At 43.4% G+C, this 20737-nt stretch overlaps 1 protein-coding gene across 12 annotated transcripts in view; it reads left to right on the top strand.

Moving 5' to 3' along the window:
- The window catches only part of gjc2 (gap junction protein gamma 2), a 202843-nt gene that overhangs the window by 168753 nt on the left and 13353 nt on the right, over positions 1-20737 (top strand). Inside the window, exon 3 of one of the 12 annotated variants that reach the window (XM_068015298.1) lies at positions 3912-4188. The exons of 10 other annotated variants lie outside the window; for them this stretch is intronic. The gene's annotated coding sequence lies outside the window, so the exon portion shown is untranslated. Of the gene's footprint in view, positions 1-3911; positions 4201-20737 lie in introns of all 12 variants that reach the window. One more of the 12 variants, XM_068015270.1, reaches the window with a different exon arrangement.

Here is a 20737-nt window from a genome sequence, read left to right as displayed (position 1 = left end):
GCAGCAGCACAGGTAGATAAGATACTTGCCTTTATTAGCCGAGGCATAGAATATAAGAGCAGAGAGGTTATGATGGAGCTATATAAAACGCTGGTTAGGCCACAACTGGAGTACTGTGTACAGTTCTGCAGGTGGCAGAAACGTATATAAAGAGCAAGTCGTGCCTCACAAACCTTATTGAGTTTTTCGAGAAGGTGACCAAACAGATGGATGAGGGTAAAGCCGTGGATGTGGTGTATATGGATTTCAGTAAGGCGTTTGATAAGGTTCCCCACGGTAGGCTATTGCAGAAAATACGGAAGTATGGGGTTGGAGGTGATTTAGAGCTTTGGATCAGAAATTGGCTAGCTGAAAGAAGACAGAGGGTGGTGGTTGATGGCAAATGTTAATCCTGGAGTTTAGTTACTAGTGGTGTACCGCAAGGATCTGTTTTGGGGCCACTGCTGTTTGTCATTTTTATAAATGACCTGGAAGAGGGTGTAGAAGGGTGGGTTAGTCAATTTGCAGATGACACTAAGGTCGGTGGAGTTGTTGATAGTGCCGAAGGATGTTGTAGGGTACAGAGGGACATAGATAGGCTGCAGAGCTGGGCTGAGAGATGGCAAATGGAGTTTAATGCGGAAAAGTGTGAGGTGATTCACTTTGGAAGGAGTAACAGGAATGCAGAGTACTGGGCTAAGAGCAAGAGGGTAGCCAGGGAAAGGGTTGGCCCACTCAAGGACAGAGAAGGGAATCTATGTGTGGAGCCAGAGGAAATGGCCTCGGTACTAAATGAGTACTTTGCATCAGTATTCACCAAAGAGAAGGACTTGGTGGATAATGAGCCTAGGGAAGGGAGTGCTGATGAATCTCAGTCATCTCATTATCAAAAAGGAGGAGGTGTTGGGTGTCTTGCAAAGCATTAAGGTAGATAAGTCCCCAGGGCCTGATGGGATCTACCCCAGAATACTGAGGGAGACAAGGGAAGAAATTGCTGGGGCCTTGACAGAAATCTTTGCATCCTCATTGGCGACAGGTGAGGTCTCGGGACTGGAGAATAGCCAATGTTGTTCCTTTGTTTAAGAAGGGTAGCAAGGATAATTCAGGAAATTATAGGCCGGTGAGCCTTACGTCAGTGGTAGGGAAATTATTAGAGAGGATTCTTCAGGACAGGATTTACTGCCATTTGGAAACAAACAAACTTATTAGCGAGAGGCAGCCTGGTTTTGTGAAGGGGAGGTCGTGTCTCACTAATTTGATTGAGTTTTTTGAGGAAATGACAAAGATAATTGATGAAGGAAGGGCAGTGGATGTTATCTATATGGACTTCAGTAAAGCCTTTGACAAGGTCCCTCATGGCAGACTGGTACAAAAGGTGAAGTCACACGGGATCAGAGGTGAGCTGGCACGATGGATACAGAACTGGCTCGGTCATAGAAGACAGAGGATAGCAGTGGAAGGGTGCTTTTCTGAACGGAGGGATGTGACTAGTGGTGTTCCTCGGGGATCTGTGCTGGGTCCTTTGCTCTTTGTAGTATATATAAATGATTTGGAGGAAAATGTTGCTGGTCTGATTAGTAAGTTTGCAGACGACACAAAGGTTTGTGGAGTTGCGGATAGTAATGAGGATTGTCAGAGGATACAGCAGGTCATAGATCGGTTGGAGACTTGGGCAGAGAGATGGTAAATGGCGTTTAATCCGGACAAATGTGAGGTAATGCATTTTGGAAGGTCTTATGCAGGTGGGAAGTATACAGTAAATGGCAGAACCCTTAGGAGTATTGACAGGCAGAGAGGTCTGGGCATACAGGTCCACAGGTCACTGAAAGTGGCAACGCAGGTGGATAAGGTAGTCAAGAAGGCATACGGCATGCTTGCCTTCATCGGTCGGGGCATAGAGTATAAAAATTGGCAAGTCATGCTGCAGCTGTACAAAACTTTAGTTAGGCCACACTTAGAATATTGCGTGCAATTCTGGTCGCCACACTACCAGAAGGACGTGGAGGCTTTGGAGAGGGTACAGAGGAGGTTTACCAGGATGTTGCCTGATCTGGAGGGCATTAGCTATGAGGAGAGGTTGGATAAACTCGGATTGTTTTCACTGGAACGGTGGAGGGGCGACATGATAGAGGTTTACAAAGTTATGAGTGGCATGGACAGAGTGGATAGTCAGAAGCTTTTTCCCAGGGTGGAAGAGTCAGTTACTAGGGGACATAGGTTTAAGGTGAGAGGGACAAAATTTAGAGGGGATGTGCGAGGCAAGTTCTTTACACAGAGGGTGGTGAGTGCCTGGAACTTGCTGCCGGGGGAGGTGGTGGAAGCAGGTACAATAGCGACGTTTAAGAGGCATCTTGACAAATACATGAATAGGATGGGAATAGAGGGATACAGACCCCGGAAGTGCAGAAGGTTTTAGTTTAGGCAGGCATCGAGATCGGCGCAGGCTTGGAGGGCCGAATGGCCTGTTCCTGTGCTGTACTGTTCTTTGTTCTTTGGTCACCACACTATAGGAAGGATGTGATTGCACTGGAGAGGGTGCAGAGGAGATTCACCAGGATGTTGCCTGGGCTGGAGCACTTCAGCTATGAAGAGGGACTGAAAAAGCTAGAGTTGTTTTTCTTGGAGCAGAGAAGGCTGAGGGGGGACATGTTTGAGGTGTACAAGATTATGAGGGGCATTGATAGGTTAGATAGGAGGAAACTTTTTCCCTTAGCGGAGGTGTCAAGAACCAGGGGGCATAGATTTAGCGTAAGGGGCAGGAGGTTTAGGGGAGATTTGAGGAAATGTTTTTTCACCCAGAGGGTGGTTGGAATCTGGAACGCACTGCCTGAAGAGATGGTGGAGTCAGGAACCCTCACAACATTTCAGAAGTATTTAGGTGAGCACTTGAAACACCATAGCATACAGGGCTACGGGCCAGGTGCAGGAATATGGGATTAGAATAGTTGGGTGCTGCATGGCCGGCACAGACACGATGGGCCTGTTTCTGTGCTATACAACTCTATGACTATGACTCATGCTGGGGAAAGCTGGTGACAAATTGATGCAGAGCCAGAAATGGTGAGGTAATTTTTATACAGTTTTAACGGTATCTTAGTGGGCCAGGATGAGCAGGAGTGCTAGCCAACATTCCTCCATCAACCAAGCAACCCAAAAAAGATGATCTGTTCATTCATTCTTCAGTCGGACTTTGTTGTGCACTGATTTTCTGCCATGTTTATCTGTATAATATCAGTGACTGCATTTTAAAAGCATAGAATCGTACAACACAGGAATCAGCCATTCTGTCCATTGTGCCTGTGCTGGCTCTTTGAAAGAGCTATCCAATTAGTCCCATTTCCTGATTCCTTCCCTATAGCCCTGCAGTTTTTACCATTTCAAGTATATATCCAATTACCTTTTGAAAGTTACTATTGAATCTGCTTCCACCACCCCTTCAGGCAGTATATTCTTGGCCATGACAACTCACTGCATAAAAAATAAAATTCTCCTCTGCTAGTGACCTTAATCTGTATCCTCTAACTTACTGATTTTTCTTTTTAATTCATTTTGTGGGATGTGGGTATCGCTGGCCAGGCCAGCATTTATTGCCCATCCCTAATTACCCTTGAACTGAGTGTCTTGCTAGGCCATTTCAGCATCAACCACATTGCTGTGGGTCTGGAGTCACATGTAGGCCAGACCAGGTAAGGACAGCAGATTTCCTTCCCTAAAGGACATTAGTGAACCTTAGGACATTAAGGTTTTTGCAACAATTGACAATGGTTTCATGGTCACCAGCTTGTTTTTTTGTAAATTCCAGATTTATTAATTGAATTCAATTTTCACCATCTGCTGTGGTGGAATTCGAACCTGTCTCCCCAGAGCATTAGCCTGGGCTCTGGATCACTAGTCTAGTGACATTACCACTATGCCACTTCCTCCCCTGCCAGATCCCCTGACAGAGCGAGAGAGAGGAGCACGGCTGGAGGGAAGGTTTAAAAAGCGTGCCAGAAGCCCAGAGTTGGAGACTGGAGACAGAGCAAGAGAGAGGAGCACGGCGAGAGCGGAGGTTTAAAAAGCGCACCAAAAGCCCAGAGTCAGAGACCGGAGACAGAGAGAGAGAGAGGACGGCGGGAGCAGCAGGAGCGGAGCAGGGAAAAATCGAAAAGTGACGTCAGAGTGATGTCACAATCAACAGTGAGAGCAGGGAAATGGAGAGCCGCTGGGGTGAGTATACAGGTAAGCTTTTAATTTAATTTAAATCAAACATAGCATCAAACATCACGCAAACAGGTAGGTGATTGGTTTGGGAAGAAGCTACCTGTTCGGTGAATATCTGGTAAGTGATTAAGGTTCATTCTAATACTAACATTTAAAATAGTAAAGGAACTAGTGGTAAGCTTAATAAAATATATATTAAAAAAAATAAAATAAAATAATTAAGCAGTTCATTAAAACACATTAAGGATGGCAGGACAGGTGATGTGTCACAGCTGCAGCATGTGGGAGCTCCTGGATGCCAGTGTGATCCAGGGCAAACACATCTGCAGTCAGTGTTTGCAGCTTGAAGAGCTTCGGCTCAGAATTATTGAACTGGAGTCCGAGCTGCAGACACTGTGACACATCAGGGAGGGGGAAAGTTACCTGGACGTTTTGTGCCAGGAGGTGGTCACAGCCCTTAGGATAGTGTCTTCTGATTTGGTCAGTGGTCAGGGACAGGAGAGTGTGGCTGCAGCTGAGGCAGTTAAGGGGATACAGAGGGCAGGAGTGCAAGAGCCTCAGCCTTTGTGATTGTCCAACAGGTTTGAACTTTCGGCTTGTTTGGATGAGAGTGGGGGCTGCAGGGTGGAAGAGCAACCTGACCATGGCACCATGGTACAAGAAGCCATTCAAGTGGAGGGAGAAAAAAGAAATGTAGTGGTGGTAGGGGACAGTATAGTTAGGGTGATTGACACTGTTCTCCGAAGCAAAGAGCGAGAGTCCAGACGGCTGTGTTGACTGCCCAGTGCCAGGGTTCGGGGCATCTGCTCAGGGCTGGAGAGGAACTTACAGTGGGAGGGGGAGGATCCAGTCGTCGTGGTCCATGTAGGTACCAACGACATAGGCAGGACAAGGAAAGAGGTTCTGCACAGTCAGTATGAGGAACTTGGCACCAAATTAAGAAACAGAACCTCAAAGGTAATAATCTCTGGATTATTACCTGAGCCACATGCAAATTGGCATAGGGCAAATAAGATTAGAGAAATTAATGCGTGGCTCAAAGACTGGTATGGTAGAAGTAGGTTCTGGATCGTGGCAGCAGTACTGGAGAAAGTGGTGGCTGTACCGTTGGGACGGTAAACACCTGAACCATGCTGGGGCCAGTGTTCTAGCGAGCTGCATAACTAGGGAATTAGAGAGGGTTTTAAACTGAATAATGGGGAAAGAGATCCAATTTGGGAAGATATGGTTAATCAAGGAGTAGAGACAAGGCAAGAGAGAAAGGTGTTAATATGGGAAATGATAAACAGACTGACAGGAAGGGACAGTGTACAAATCTAAGAGTAAATCAACAGATAGGCTAGAGGTTACAAAAATAATAAAAGGACAAAACTAAAGGCTCTGTATCTGAATGCATGTAGCATTTGAAACAAAACAGATGAACTGAGAGTGTAAATAGAAATAAATAAGTAAGATCTGATAGCCATTACAGAGACATGGCTGCACAATAAAGTGAACTGGCAATTTGGGTTAAGGGATAGGTCAATAGAGATGCAGTGACAGACTTTTAAGGGGATATTTCAGAATACACAGAATAGATACATTTCAACGAGAAAGAAAAATTCCGAGGGTGGGACCCGCCATCCGTGGTTAACTAAAACAGTTAAAGATAGTATCAAACGTAAAGAAAAAGCCTATAATTGCGCAAAGATGGGACGCAGGTCAGGAGATTGGACAGAATATAAAACACAGCAAAGAATGACTAAAAGATTGATAAGGAAGGTAAATTTAGAGCATGAGAGAAAGCTAGCTGGAAATATAAAGACAGATAGTAAGAGTTTCTATAGATATTTAAAAAGAAGAGTTAACAAAGTGAGTCTTGGTCCTAGAGAAAGTGAGTCTGGGGAATTAATAATGGATAATAAGGAGATGGCAGATGAATTGAACAGATATTTTGCATTGGTCTTCACTATTGAGGGTGCAAGTAACATCCCAGAATTAGCTGTAAGTCAGGAAATGGAAGGGAGCGAGGAACTCAAGAAAATTGCAATCACCAGGGAAGTGGTACTGAACAAATTGTTGGAGCTGCGGGCTGACACATCCCTGGATCCTGATGGACACAATCTCAAATACTAGGGCGGCACAGTGGCGCAGTGGTTAGCACCGCAGCCTCACAGCTCCAGGGACCCGGGTTCGATTCCGGGTACTGCCTGTGTGGAGTTTGCAAGTTCTCCCTGTGTCTGCGTGGGTTTTCTCCGGGTGCTCCGGTTTCCTACCACAAGCCAAAAGACTTGCAGGTTGATAGGTAAATTGGCCATTATAAATTGTCACTAGTATAGGTAGGTGGTAGGGAAATATAGGAACAGGTGGGGATGTTTGGTAGGAATATGGGATTAGTGTAGGATTAGTATAAATGGGTGGTTGATGTTCGGCACAGACTCGGTGGGCCGAAGGGCCTGTTTCAGTGCTGTATCTCTAATCTAATAAACCAAAGTGCTTCAAAGGCAATTCGTAGCTTGTAAATGGTTTTCATGGAGTAAGGAGAAACTTTGCCACTGGCAGGAGGATAAGTACGAACATACGTATTAGGAGCAGGAGTAGGCCACTCGGCCTCCCAAGCACATGATCCCAAAGATGTGTAATCTGCAGGAAGCCAGCTCACACCAGTCTGAGTTTGCAAGGTGGTAGTGTGAGGATGTAGTATAAACTCAAGCCGAGGGCCAATCTTTATTTAAAAGGTTTTCCCTGGTAGTTGCAGTCTTTCAAGATGCAGACTGATCATCTCTGTACTTCCAGTATTTTCTGTTCAATTGAAGTGATTTATAACTTTAACCCCTTATAGGGACTAAACCAAATCAGGAGTACATCCCTATGAATCTCCTTTAATTAAGTTCAAACCAGACAAACTCTTATAGACACTTATTTGGTCCAAAGAATTGAACTAGCTTTCCCTCAAAGAAAGAAAGCTAACAGAATCTTACCATCTTTCAGTTGGCCTATTTTTAATAATTATGGCTGAGTCATAAATATCCAAGATATTATAAGGGTCTGGGAAACACTCTTCAATATGTATCTCTCCACTTAAAGAGACACCGAGAGGGGGTTCTTGTAGCTGAATACAGATTACTACATGAAATGATTTATTAACTTTGATATATTTATTAAAGAATTTAACATGCAATACACTTCTTAAGTGGATAAGTATATCACAATATCAAATATTACTGAGAAATGTAACACATAATCTTATTTCTAACATAGAATCCAAAAGTTTAACCTTGCTAATGTTGCAGCAAAATATCTTAGAATATCCATCAAAATTTAAAGTAAACTTTCACCTTAAATTCCCCGAGTAAGGCATAGGGTGAGAAGTATTGTTTGAGGAATTCAACGCTTCTAATCTTTGCTTCAAAACCTCTCATGTTTATACTGTTTCTAAGGTGTCATTGGACCTCTTAGCATATAGGTGCTACCTTTCTGTGTGTGTTTTTCTTTTATTTTTAAAATCCATATCTGGTATTATCATTAACTAACTACTTAATGTTTTACTAGAAATGCCCTATTTTGAAGTTGTGAGCATTTATCAAAATGTTTATAATTGTGTTTACTTGACCTCTTGGTCCTTTCAGTCCATTCCATTTATTGTTTTATTATCTATAATTGCCTTTTTATAGTACCTTAAAGCAACCTTTTGAGCCGATCTGTCTGCATCAACAACCCCATAAACTAATTAAGTTTATTGCTACCTCTACTGATGTCACACAGGATATTTCAATGTGTGTTTTTATCTTCCAAGTCCCTGTTCTATTCTAACAGGGACCTTGATTTTTTTTCAACTCTACATTCTTAAAGGGGAATGTTAGTGAGTTTTGAAAACTGACCATCTATTAAATCTTTAATTCTAAAAGGTATAATATATTAACTATATTTAAATGATACCTAATTAAGCCTCTCTTTGGCCTCCTTATCTCGAGAGACAATTAAGCCTATTATACCTATATTCCATCACACTATTTCAGTTTTGCAGTGTTGCAGATATTTTTTTATTGAACCTTTTTTTTATTTGCACTGTATTGAACTATTTGTGTTGATCAATTTTGATCATTCCATTAATTTTGATGCTTCAGTTATCATTAATTGTTTCTCACAATGTAAATTCCTGGGACCAGGAATCATTTTACTATGATTGTCCACATTCTGCCCCATTTCAAGAGGCTTAATGATTATATGACCAGAGCTTCAATCAGTGCTCTGGTTGGTATCTGATTTGTGTGTTTAAAAAGCAACAATACAGTAAGAATTTACATGATTCTTGCCACCAACCCCTGCCACCCCCAAGATGATGATGATTAGAGCAACAAATTTTAATCACACTGAGAAAAGCACCATTTTAAATTTTGTACTGAAAATTCTTTAATTTTATCTTGAACTTCGTTGTTTCTTTTATTTTTTCTAAGTTAATATCAGGTTTGACTCCAAGACAGATGAGTTATGTAGATTGGATTCAGGTCAGGCACCTTAATATTGATGTGAGATGAATAGCTGAATTGCCTTTTCTTCTTCCTACTTTTTAAAATGTTCATGTCTTTTTATGAAGTGTGAAGCATAGAGACTTAGAGCTGGCAAGTCACATAGTTTCAAAAATCCTGATCTTGAACAGATCATTTGGCAAAAATTCCAATTGCTATCTTAAAGGTTTCAGTGCATTAGAGTGTGGAATTTTTTAGAACATTGTGTTTTGCATGTTAGAGCAAGGTTATTGCTTTGGGCCACCTTCATCTGGGCTTCAGACTGTATGGAGATTGCTAACAAGCCACAAATACAGCTCAAGTAAGAATTTTTCAAGTTATTATTGTTCAGTGTTTTGAGCAGTTCCTTTTTCTCTATGCCCCGGAATGCACGATTTCTTGGGGTCTAGTTTCACAAGTGCTAAGTACTCTGGGACTTCACAATGTTGTACATTCCTCAGCTTTGAGTTTAGAGATTGAGTATTAGCAGTCTGTTTGAGAATGGAAGTATTGTAGCCAAGCAATTTCCTATCCTCGACTGATGTTCACAGATGGATATTTTCAAGCAAGTGTCACTAGATAGCAATCAGCAGCAGGAACTTTGGCAAATGTATTTTCCCATAGGGCAGTTGAGATCAATTGTAGCATTCCTGCTACTGTCCCCCCGGGATGACCTAACTTGGCAAAGACAGGGATAGGACCTGAGTCCTTCCTGATCTGTATAGCTCAGTCCCAAGTCGGGCAATGTACTTGAAGACTAAGCTTATTGCAGAAGCCAGTTGATCTTATACTCCGATAACACCATGATTTACTGAATACATCTTTTTATAATTCATTCTCAGGATGTGAGCATTGCTGGCAGGGTGGGCTTTTATTGTGCACCCCTAGTTGTCCTGAGAAGGTGGTAGGCAGCTTTCTTGAACAGAGGGTAGTTAAGAGGCAAGATGGTGTGAAAGAAGACAGAGGGTGGTGGTTGATGGCAAATGTTCATCCTGGAGTTTAGTTACTAGTGGTGTACCGCAAGGTTCTGTTTTGGGGCCACTGCTGTTTGTCATTTTTATAAATGACCTGGATGAGGGTGTAGAAGGGTGGGTTAGTAAATTTGCGGATGACACGAAGGTCGGTGGAGTTGTGGATAGTGTCGAAGGGTGTTGTAGGGTACAGAGGGACATAGATAGGCTGCAGAGCTGGGCTGAGAGATGGCAAATGGAGTTTAATGCGGAGAAGTGTGAGGTGATTCACTTTGGAAGGAGTGACAGCAATGCAGAGTACTGGGCTAATGGGAAGATTCTTGGTAGTGTAGATGAGCAGAGAGATCTTGGTGTCCAGGTACATAAATCCCTGAAAGTTGCTACCCAGGTTAATAGAGCTGTTAAGAAGGCATATGGTGTGTTAGCTTTTATTAGTAGGGGGATCGAGTTTCGGAGCCACGAGGTCATGATGCAGCTGTACAAAACTCTGGTGAGGCCGCACCTTGAGTATTGCGTGCAGTTCTGGTCACCGCATTATAGGAAGGATGTGGAAGCTTTGGAAAGGGTGCAGAGGAGATTTACTCGGATGTTGCCTGGTATGGAAGGAAGGTCTTACGAGGAAAGGCTGAGGGACTTGGGGTTGTTTTCGTTAGAGAGAAGGAGGAGGAGAGGTGACTTAATAGAGACATACAAGATAATCAGAGGGTTAGATAGGGTGGATAGTGAGAGTCTTTTTCCTCGGATGATGATGGCAAACACGAGGGGACATAGCTTTAAGTTGAGGGGTGAAAGATATAGGACAGATGTCAGAGGTAGTTTCTTTACGCAGAGAGTAGTAGGGGCGTGGAACGCCCTGCCTGCAACAGTAGTAGACTCGCCAACTTTAAGGGCATTTAAGTGGTCATTGGATAGACATATGGATGAAAATGGAATAGTGTGGGTCAGATGATCGGCGCAACATTGAGGGCCGAAGGGCCTGTACTGCGCTGTAATGTTCTAAAAAAAAAATATGGCGATAGATAGATAGGACTGGCAGATTTCCTTCCAGAAAGGACACTAGAGAACTATTGGTTTTTAATGATAACCAGACAGTTTTACTGATACTAACATTTTTTTTATTTTCAGATTTTTAAACTGAATTCAAATTCTTAAACTGTCATGATGGGATTTGAATTTATTAGTCCAGATCTCAAGATTACTAGTCCAGCAACATTACCACTACACAACCATACTTCTGTTACAACTATAATCTATGACTGCCTGAAATTAGATCTTCAGACATTTTTTTAATGATTCATTACCAGGATTCACATAAAAAATTTGAGAAATTCAATATAGTAGTGTTTTTAGGTTGCTTGAGCTGAATATTTCTTCTTTGTTTAAGTGCCTACAAGTAAGTTTCCCATTGGAATACTGAAATTTATCATCACATTAATTTGTTTCAAAGAAAGAGCTTTGTCATGTATTGAGTATCAAAATGAAAGGGAAAATAACAAAGCAAAAAGAAGCTGAAAAAATAATGAAAAGGGAAAAATATAGAGGAGGAAATTTGCAGGGAAATTACAGAGAGGTACAAAAACTATAGAGTAGTAACAATGGGGGACTTCAATTATCCTAATAAAGACTGGTGTATAATAGTGTAAAGGGCAGAGAGGGTATTCAGGACAATTTTTAAAATCAGTATATTTCTAGCCCAATGAGGAAGGAGGCATTGCTGGAACTGGTTCTGGGGAATCAGATGGGATAAGTGGATCAGATGTCAGTCCAGGAACTTTTAGGGAACAATGATCATAGTATCCTGAGGTTTCGGTTAGCCATGGAAAAGGATAAGGAGCTATCTAAAGCAAAAATACTTAATTGGAGGAAGGCCAATTTCTTTTGGGTGAGAACAGATCTGTCCCAGATAAATTAAAATCAAAGATTGGCAGCTAAAACTATAAAGGAACAATGGACTGCCTTTAAAAAGGAGATATTTCAGGGACAGTTGAGGTCCATTCCACGAGGGGGAAATCTGGGGCAACCAAAGCCAGTGCTCTCTGGATGACGAGAGATAGAGAGTAAGATGAAGCAGGAAAGGGGTACACATGACATGTCAAGCTGATAATACAAGTGAGAACCAGGCTGAATATAGAAAATTCAGAGGGGAAGTGAAAAGGGAAATCAGAGAGGCAAAGAGAGAGTATGAGAAACTGATAACTAACCTAAAATGGAATCCATAAGTCTTCTACAAGCATATAAATAGTAAGAGGAGGGGCAGAGCTGATTTGGAACCAAAAGGAGCATCTACACATAGAGGCAGAGGGCACGGCTGAGGTACTAAATGAGTACTCTGCATCTGTCTTTGCCAAAGAAGAAGATGCTGCCAAAGTCATAGTGAAAGAGGAAGTAGTTGATATACCGGATGGGCTAAAAATTGATTAAGAGAAGGTATTAGAAAGGCTAGCTGTACTTAAAGTTGTTAAGTCACCATGACCAGGTGAGATGCATTCAAGGATGCTGAGGGAAGCAAGGGTAGAAATGCAGAAGTAATTGAGTCGTACAGCATAGAAACAGGTCCTTCAGCCCACCGCGTCCATGCCGACCATAATGCCTATCTACACTAATCTCACCTACCTGCGTTAATTCCATATCCCTCTATGCCTTGCTCATTCAAGTACCTGTCCAGATGCCTCTTAAATGTCGCTACTGTTCCTGCCTCCACCACCTCCTCTGGCAGCTTATTCCAGATACCCACTATTCTTTGAAAAATTTACCCCTTTGATCCCCTTTAAACCTCCTCCCTCTCACCTTAAATCTATGCCCTCTAGTTTTAGTCACCCCTACCATGGAAAACAGACTCTGGCTATCTATCCTATCTATGCCTGTCATAATTTTATATACCTCTATCATGTTCCCTCTTAACCTCCTTCGCTCCAGGGAAAACAGACCCAGCCTATCCAATCTCTGTTTATAACTCAAGGTCTCCAAACCAGGCAACATCCTTGTGAATCTTTTCTGCACCCTCTCTAGCTTAATCACATCTATCCTGTAGTGCGGCAACCAGAACTGCGCACAGTACTCCAAATGCAGCCTAACCAACGTTATGTACAACTATAACATGACGTCCCAACTCTTGTACTCAGTGCCTCAGCCAATGAAGGCAAGCATGCCATACGCCTTCTTCACCACCCTGTCTACCTGTGTTGTACACTTTCAGGGAACTATGTACTTACACCCCAAGGTCTCTCTGCTCAAGAACACTCCCCAGGGGCCTGCCATTCACTGTATATGTCCTGCCCTGGTTTAACTTCCCAGATGTCAGCATTAAATTTCATTTGCCACTCTCTTGCCCATTTTCCCAGTTGATCTATATCCTGTGATAACCTTAGACAACCTTCTTCACTGTCCACTATACCACCAATTTTGGTGTCATCTGCAAACTTACTAATCATGCCCCTTACATTCACATCCAAGTCATTAATATATATGACAAACAACAGAGGGCCCAGCACCGATCCCTGCGGCACACCACTGGTCACCGGCCTCCAATCTGAAAAACAACCCTCCACTACCACCCTCTGCCTCCTATCAGCAAGTCAATTTTGTATCCAGTTTGCTAGCTCACCCTGGATCCCACGTGTTCGAATCTTCTGGACCAGCCTACCATGCGGGACCTTGTCAAAGGCCTTGCTAAAGTCCATGTAGACAACGTCCATCGCCCTGCCCTCGTCAATCCTCTTGGTCACCTTGAAAAACTCAATCAAATTCGTGAGACATAATTTCCCATGCACAAAGCCATGCTGACTATCCCTAATCAGACCATGCCTTTCCAGATGCATATAAATCCTGTCTCTCAGAATCCCTTCCAATAACTTTTCCACCACTGATGTAAGGCTCACCGGCCTGTAGTTCCCTGGCTTATCCCTGCTGCCATTCTTAAATAAAGGCACAACATTAGCTATCCTCCAGTCTTCCGGTACCTCATCCGTGGCTAACGATGATACAAAAATCTCTGCCAGGGCCCCAGCAACCTCCTCCCTTGCTTCCCATAGCATCCTAGGATACACCTGGTCAGGCCCTGGGGATTTATCCACCTTAATGCGCTTCAAAACCTCCAACACCTCCTCCTTTGTAATGTTGATATGCTCCAGGATATCGCTGTTCCCTCCCTTGAACTCACTAGCTTCCATGACCTTCTCCACGGTAAATATGGATGAGAAATATTCATTTAAGACCTCGCCCATTTCCCGTGGCTCCACACATAGATTGCCACACTGATCCTTAAGGGGACCTACTCTCTCCCTAGCTACCCTTTTACTCTTAATATACTAATAGAATCTTTTAGGATTCTCCTTTATCTTATCTGCCAGGGAAATCTCATGACCCCTTTTCGCCCTCCTAATTTCCTTCTTAAGTGTAGTCCTACATCCCCTATACTCCTCGAGGGACTCGCTCGATCCCAGCTGCCTAGACCTGACATATGCCTCCTTCTTTGTCCTGACCAGACCCTCAATATCCCGCGTCAACCAAAGTTTCCTAAACTTGCCAGCCTTGCCCTTCCATCTAACAGCAACATGCTGGCCCTGAACTAGGTTTGCTAGAGCTCTTCAGGAGGGTTTAAACTAGTTTGGCAGGGGGATGGGAACCGGAGCCATGGATCAGTGGATGGGGTAGCTGTTGAACAGGCAGATACCGAGTGCAGAGAGTCTGTGAGGAAGGTTAGACAGTTGACAGGGCAAAGTTGCAGCCAGTATGATGGGTTGAAGTGTGTCTATTTTAACGCAAGAAGTGTCAGGAATAAGGGTGATGAACTTAGAGCATGGATCAGTACTTGGAGCTACAATGTTGTGGCCATTACGGAGACGTGGATATCACAGGGGCAGGAATGGATGTTGGATGTTCCGGGGTTTAGATGTTTCAAAAGGAATAGGGAGGGAGGTAAAAGAGGTGGGGGAGTGGCATTGTTAATCAGGGATAGTATCACAGTTGCAGAAAGGGAGGTCGTCGAGGAGGGTTTGTCTACTGAGTCATTATGGGTGGAAGTCAGAAACAGGAAAGGAGCAGTCACTTTGTTGGGAGTTTTCTATAGACCCCCCAATAGCAACAGAGACATGGTGGAACAGATTGGGAGGCAGATTTTGGAAAGGTGCAGAAGTAACAGGGTTGTTGTCATGGGTGACTTCAACTTCCCTAATATTGATTGGAACCTCCTTAGTGCAAATAGTTTGGATGGAGCAGTTTTTGTCAGGTGTGTCCAGGAAGGTTTCATGACTCAATATGTAGATAGACCGACTAGAGGGGAGACTATGTTGGACTTGGTGCTTGGCAACGAACCAGGCCAGGTGGCAGATCTCTCGGTGGGAGAGCATTTCGGTGATAGTGATCACAACTCCCTGACCTTTACTGTCGTCATGGAGAGGGACAGGAGCAGACGGGATGGGAAAATATTGAATTGGGGGAGGGGGAATTACAATGCTATTAGGCAGGAACTGGGGAGCATAAATAGGGAACAGATGTTCTCAGGGAAATGCACGACAGAAATGTGTAGGTTGTTTAGGGAGCACTTGCTGCGACTGCTGGATAGGTTTGTCGCGATGAGGCAGGGAAGGGATGGTAGGACGAAGGAACCTTGGATGACAAGAGATGTGGAACAGCTAGTCAAGAGGAAGAGGGAAGCTTACTTAAGGTTGAGGAAGCAAGGATCAGACAGGGCTCTAGAGGGTTGCAAGGTAGCCAGGAAGGAACTGAAGAATGGACTTAGGAGAACTAGAAGGGGACATGAAAAAGTCTTGGCGGGTAGGATTAAGGAAAATCCCAAGGCGTTCTACACTTATGTGAGGAACAAGAGGATGGCCAGATTGAGGGTCGGGCCAATCAGGGATAGTGGAGGGAACTTGTGCCTGGAGTCGGAGGAGGTAGGGGAGGTCCTAAATGAATACTTTGCTTCAGTATTCACTAGTGAGAGGGACCTGGTCGTTTGTGAGGACAGCATGGAACAGGCTGATATGCTCGAACAGGTTGAGGTTAAGAGGGAGGATGTGCTGGAAATTTTGAATGATATGAGGACAGATAAGTCCCTGGGTCCAGACGGGATATACCCAAGGATATTACGGGAAGCGAGGGAAGAGATTGCTGCGCCTTTGGCGATGATCTTTGCGTCTTCACTGTCCACTGGAGTAGTACCGGATGATTGGAGGGAGGCAAATGTTGTTCCCTTGTTCAAGAAAGGGAATAGGGATAACCCTGGGAATTATAGACCTGTCAGTCTTACGTCGGTAGTGGGCAAATTATTGGAGAGGATTCTGAGAGACAGGATTTATGATCATTTGGAAAAGCATGGTTTGATTAGAGACAGTCAGCATGGCTTTGTGAAGGGCAGGTCATGCCTCACAAGCCTTATTGAATTCTTTGAAGGTGTGACAAAACACATTGATGAAAGAAGAGCAGTGGATGTGGTGTATATGGATTTTAGCAAGGCGTTTGATAAGGTTCCCCATGGTAGGCTCATTCAGAAAGTAAGGAGGCATGGGATTCAGGGAAAGTTGGCTGTCTGGATACAAAATTGGCTGGCCCATAGAAGTCAGAGGGTGGTAGTCGATGGAAAGTATTCAGCATGGAGCTCGGTGACCAGTGGTGTTCCACAAGGATCTGTTCTGGGACCTCTGCTCTTTGTGATTTTTATAAATGACTTGGATGAGGAAGTGGAAGGCTGGGTTAGCAAGTTTGCCGATGACACAAAGGTTGCTGGAGTTGTGGATAGTGTGGAAGGCTGTTGTAGGTTGCAACGGGACATTGACAGGATGCAGAGCTGGGCTGAGAAGTGGCAAATGGAGTTCAACCTGGAAAAGTGTGAAGTGATTCATTTTGGAAGGTCGAATTTGAATGCGGAATACAGGCTTAAAGACCAGGATTCTTGGTAATGTGGAGGAACAGAGGGATCTTGGGGTCCATGTCCATAGATCGCTCAAAGTTGCCACCCAAGTTGATAGGGTTGTTAAGAAGGCGTATGGTGTGTTGGCTTTCATTAATAGGGGGATTGAGTTTAAGAGCCGCGAGGTTATGCTGCAGCTCTATAAGGCCCTGGTTCGACCACACTTGGAATATTGTGTTCAGTTCTGGTCGCCTCATTATAGGAAGGATGTGGAAGCTTTAGAGAGGGTGCAGAGGAGATTTACCAGGATGCTGCCTGGACTGGAGGGCATGTCCTACGAAGAAAGATTGAGGGAGCTAGGGCTTTTCTCATTGGAGCGAAGAAGGATGAGAGGCGACTTGATAGAGGGGTACAAGATGATGAGAGGCATAGATAGAGTGGATAGTCAGAGACTTTTTCCCAGGGTGGAAAGGGCTATCACCAGGGGGCATAATTTTAAGGTGATTGGAGGAAGGTTTCGGGGAGATGTCAGAGGTAGGTTCTTTACATAGAGAGTGGTGGGTGCGTGGAATGCGCTGCCAGCGGTGGTAGTAGAAGCAGATACGTTAGGGGCATTTAAGCGACTCTTGGATAGGTACATGGATGATAGTAGAATGAAGGGTAGGTAGTTAGTTTGATCTTAGAGTAGGTTAAAGGTTCGGCACAACATCGTGGGCCGAAGGGCCTGTACTGTGCTGTACTGTTCTATGTTCTTCCTATCTCACTTTTAAAAGCCTCCCACTTGCCAGACGTCCCTTTACCTGTAAACAGCCTCTCCTGTTCAACTTTTGAGAGTTCCTGTCTGATGCCATCGAAATTAGCCTTCCCCCAATTTAGTTCTTCAACCTGAGGACCAGTCCTATCCTTTTCCATAACTATCTTGAAGCTAATAGCGTTATGGTCACTGGTCCCAAAGTGCTCCCCCACTGACACATCAACCACCTGCCCATCCTCATTTCCTAAGAGGAGGTCGAGTGTAGCCCCTTCTCTAGTCGGGCCATCCACATACTGCTTCAGAAAACTATCCTGGATACACTTAACAAATTCTTCCCCATCTGATCCCTTAGCACTAAGGCAGTCCCAGTCAATATTAGGGAAGTTAAAATCACCTACTATTACAACCCTATAATTCCTACACCTATCTGTGATTTCCCTACATATATGCTCCTCGACTTCCCTCTGACTATTGGGGGGTCTATAGTATAATCATTGAGTCATTGAGTCATTTATGGCATAGAAGGAAGCCATTTGGCCCATCGAGTCCATGCTGGCTATCATTACTGGCCATAATCTTCTAATCCTTCTTAAATCCAGGGGTGGTGCCAAAGGACTGGAGAATTGCAAATGTTACAACCTTGTTCAAAAAGGGTGTTAGGATAAGCCCAGCATGTGCAGTCCAGTCAGTTTAATATCATTGGTGGGAAAAGTTTTAGAGATGATAATCTGGGTCAAAATTATCAGTCACTTGGGCAAGTGCAAATTAATTAGGGAAAGCCAGTATCGACTTCTTAAAGGTAAATCATGTTTAACTAACCTGATTGAGTTTTTTGATGAGGTAACAGAGATGGTTGTTCAGGGTAATTGATGTGATGTATTTGGACTTCCAAAAGGCATTTGATAAGGTGCTACATAACAGGCATGTTAGCAAAGTTAAAGCCCATTGAATAAAAGGGACAGTGGCAGCATGGATATGAAGCTGGCTGAGTGAGGAATTCGAGAGTAGCGGTGAACGGTTGTTTTTCAGACTCGAGGACGTTATATAGTGGGGTTCCCTAAGGGTCGGTACCAGGACCACTGCTTTTCTTGATATATGTTAATGACCTTGTCTAGAGAATAATTTTAAAATTTTCAGATGACACAAAACTTGGGATTATTGTGAACTGTAAGAAGGATAGTGATAGACTTCAAGGGGACATTGCAGGCTGGTGGTATGGGCAGACATGTGGCAGATGAAATTTAATGCAGAGAAGTGTTAAGTGATTAATTTTGATAGGGAAAATGAGGAGAAGATGTGAAATAAAAACAAGAAATGCTGGAAATACTCAGCAGGTCTGGCAACATCTGTGGAGAGAGAAGCAGAGTTAACATTTCAGGTCAAGTTCTGATGAAGGGTCACTGACCTGAAACATTAACTCTGCTTCTCTCTCCACAGATGCTGCCAGACCTGCTGAGTATTTCCAGCATTTCTTATTTTTATTTCAGATTTCCAGCATCCGCAGTATTTTGCTTTTATTCCAGGAATGAGAGACTTCAGTTAACAGGCTGGATTGAAGAAGCTGGGGCTGTTCTCCTGAGAATAGAAGAGAGGAGATTTGATAAAGTTGTTCAAAATCATGAGGGTCTAGTCAAAGTAATTAGAGAGAAACCCCTCCCATTGGTGGAAGTTTCGAGAACCAGAGGACACCGATTTACGGTGAATGGCCAAAGAAGCAATGGCTACATAAGAAAAAATCTTTTTGTGCAGCGAATGGTTCGGTCCTGGAGTGCACTGCCTTAAGAGTGTGGTGAGGGCAAATCCAATTGTGGTTTTCAAAAGGAAAATGAATTAGCACCTGAAGAAAAAAAAAATTGCAGGGCTATGGAGAAAGGGCTGGGGATTGGGACTAGCTGAGTTGATCTTGCAGAGAGCCAGCGCAGACACAATAGGCCGAATTGCTGCCTCCTGTGCTGCAGCCATTCTGTGATTCACTGCCTGCACAAGGATTTCCAAAGCAGTCTTCGAGAACCTTGATGTTTGCAGCCAGAATGCAGTTCCCCTTTAAGAGGTTCTGGCTGCATGTTCTGGACACCCAATAGTGAGCAACCCTGAGTGCACAGCCTGAGTCAATGCTAACAGATGCATGCAGTACTTGCCCTGCCCCCTGCACACCAGTTTCTACGTGCAATTAAATTTCTACGCCAGTAGGTAAGGAAGGAAAAAAAGGAGTATAATTTCATCTTAGATGGCCGCCTGTTTTATACTTTGCATATTGAAAAATGGGTTGCCTGTAACTGCAACATACCTATGGGGACAATATTGAAAAGAAAACAAATGAGTGTATAAAAAATTCGACAAGTATAAATAAAGGAGAAAGGAACAAAATAAGCAGGCACTTAAAACACGAATAAGTAATCTTATTAGATTTGAATTCCTGAGGGTAACTTTAACAATGAGTCGCTGAAATCCTAGAGAAATGGTATAAATTGTGTTTACTTCGTTTCCCTGGGGTTTCCACAAATATTCCACAAAAGTTGTGGTGGGTGATTGGGAGAACAATTTCGGTGATTAAGTTTGAAGATAAAACTTAAATCGAACATAGTTAAGCGAGAGGAAAAAGTAATAATTTTAGCGTATGAAAAGTAATGGAAAAGGTAATTTATGGGCAATGCTTTGGTTGAGAGGGTGGCATGATGGAATTGATCATGGCTTGATTCCAAAGTATTAATATCCTCTATCGTGTTGCAAAATCCACTGCATTCACAAAATTGAAGATGCCAGTTTTGCTTATTGGGAATGCAAGAGAAGTTGTGAAAGACCTCAGCCAAAATCCCTAAATTATTATGCGAGGCAGCCCCATTGCTGGAAGTGTGAAATGGAGCCAATAAAATTATAACTTAATGGGACACCGGATCAGAACCCAGATACTTCTCATGAAGTTTAATGAACTGCTTTAACAAGGTTATTAATATGGCTATTGAGTACATCTGAGGTTGACAAAAAATCATTGTGCTTTAGAGGCAATCAGGCAGCTCCCTTTGGGTGCCTTAATTCCATTTGGAGCCAAATGATATACTGTTTGATCCAAGGTATTATTTTGTGGTAAGCCTGCTCCTTTTCACTGACATTCAAGGCTGGAAACTTGTTGGATGTCTCAGTAGTGCATGTTCTTCTGCAAGCTTGAAGTGGATTGTAATAGAGTAATAGAGTTATAGAGCTATACAGCACAGAAACAGGCCCTTCGGCCCATCGTGTCTGTGCCGGCCATCAAGCACCTAACTATTCTCGTCCCATTTTCCAGCATGTGGCCCGTAGCCTTGTATGCTATGTAATGTTCAAGCGAAAGTTATAAATGCTTAGAGGAAGTCTTGCATCATGTATAGCTAAAACCATCTTGAAACCTGTACATTGCAGAGGTCATACATCACATTTAAAATGTTTTTAAAGATTGTAAAGGGAGGGTAGGAGATCAGCACGTGAGTGTCTATCAGGACTTGAGCCTGCACTCCTA

The sequence above is a fragment of the Heterodontus francisci genome, chromosome 2, assembly GCF_036365525.1.
Source record: "Heterodontus francisci isolate sHetFra1 chromosome 2, sHetFra1.hap1, whole genome shotgun sequence".
NCBI lineage: Eukaryota > Metazoa > Chordata > Chondrichthyes > Heterodontiformes > Heterodontidae > Heterodontus > Heterodontus francisci.
This window is presented reverse-complemented; position numbering and strand designations above follow the sequence as displayed.